At 50.1% G+C, this 1,529-nt stretch overlaps 1 pseudogene; it reads left to right on the forward strand.

The window, feature by feature from the left end:
* The first annotated feature begins 302 nt into the window (after nt 1–302).
* LOC133081615 (ferritin light chain-like) lies at nt 303–1,065 on the forward strand (annotated as a pseudogene).
* The last annotated feature ends 464 nt before the right edge of the window (nt 1,066–1,529 follow it).

Below are 1,529 nucleotides of genomic sequence, written 5' to 3' on the forward strand. Positions count from 1 at the left end.
AAGAAATACTTTATAGCTAAAAAATGCTAACCATCATCTAAAACTTCAATGAGCCATAATCATTTTGCTGGTGGAGGGTCTTGCCTCGATGCTGATGGCTGCTGACTGATCAGGGTGGTGGTTGCTGAAGGCTGGGGTGGCTGTGACAATTTCTTAAAATAAGACAACAACAAAGTTTGTCACATGGATTGACTCCTCCTTTCATGAACGATTTCTCTGTAGCATACAATTTGGTTTCACAGCACTTTATCCACAGTAGAACTTCTTTCAAAATTGGAGTCAGATTGCGCTCGGCGGTTCCCCGGATCTGTCTCTTGCTTCAACAGTGTTTGGACGGAACAGACCCAGGGTCACCCTTTCCTCCAGCCTCCGACCACCCTCCAACCTTCGGAGTCAGCCACTCATCTATCCACCCTCCAACCTTCGGAGTCAGCCACTCAGCTGTCCTCGGTCACCGGGACCAGCCAACACCATTTTTTGAGCCGAACTCCTTATTACCGATCAACCATGAGCTCCCAGATTCGTCAGGATTATTCCACCGAGGTGGAGGCCGCCGTCAACCGCCTGGTCAACATGCATCTGCGGGCCTCCTACACCTACCTCTCTCTGGGCTTCTATTTCGACCGCAACGATGTGGCTCTGGAGGGTGTGGGCCACTTTTTCCGCGAATTGGCCGAAGAGAAGCACTAGAGCGCCGAGCGTCTCTTGAAAATGCAAAACCAACGCGGCGGCCGCGCCCTCTTCCAGGACGTGCAGAAGCCATCTCAAGATGAGTGGGGTAAAACTCAGGACGCTATGGAAGCCGCCATTAACATGGAGAAGAACCTGAACCAGGCCCTTCTGGATCTGCATGCCCTGGGTTGTGCCCGCGCAGACCCCCACCTCTGCGACTTCCTGGAGAGCCACTTCCTAGATGAGGAGGTGAAACTCATCAAGAAGATGGGTGACAACCTGACCAACCTCCACAGGCTGGCTGGTCCCCAGGCTGGGCTGGGCGAGTATCTCTTCGAAAGGCTCACCCTCAAGCACGACTAGGAGCCTCGGAAACCAGTGGCCTTTGAGGAGCCCCTCTGGTGTCAGGGCTTCTGCCTGAAGCCCCTCTCTGCAGCCACTAGGCAGCTTTTTAACCACCCTGGAGCCCTCTTCCAAGCCTTGGACCAAATGGAAACAATAAAGCTTTTTGCAGCAAAAAAAAAAAAAAAAAAAATTGGAGTCAGTCCTCTCAAACTCTGCCACTGCTTTATCAACTAAGTTTATGTCATATTCTAAATCCTTTGTTGTCAACAATCTTCACAGCTTCTTCACCAGGAGTTGTTCCATCTCAAGAAACCACTTTATTTGCTCATCCATAAGAAGCAACTCCTCATCCATTAAAGTTCTACCATGCGATTGCAGCAATTCAGTCACAGCTTCAGGCTCCACTTCTATTCTAGTTCTCTTGCTATTTCCACCACATCTGCAGTTACTTCCTCCACTGAAGTCTTGAACCCCTCCAAGTCATCCATGAGGGTTGGAATCAACTTCTTCCA

The sequence above is a fragment of the Eubalaena glacialis genome, chromosome X (assembly GCF_028564815.1).
Source record: "Eubalaena glacialis isolate mEubGla1 chromosome X, mEubGla1.1.hap2.+ XY, whole genome shotgun sequence".
In the NCBI taxonomy this organism is placed as follows: domain Eukaryota; kingdom Metazoa; phylum Chordata; class Mammalia; order Artiodactyla; family Balaenidae; genus Eubalaena; species Eubalaena glacialis.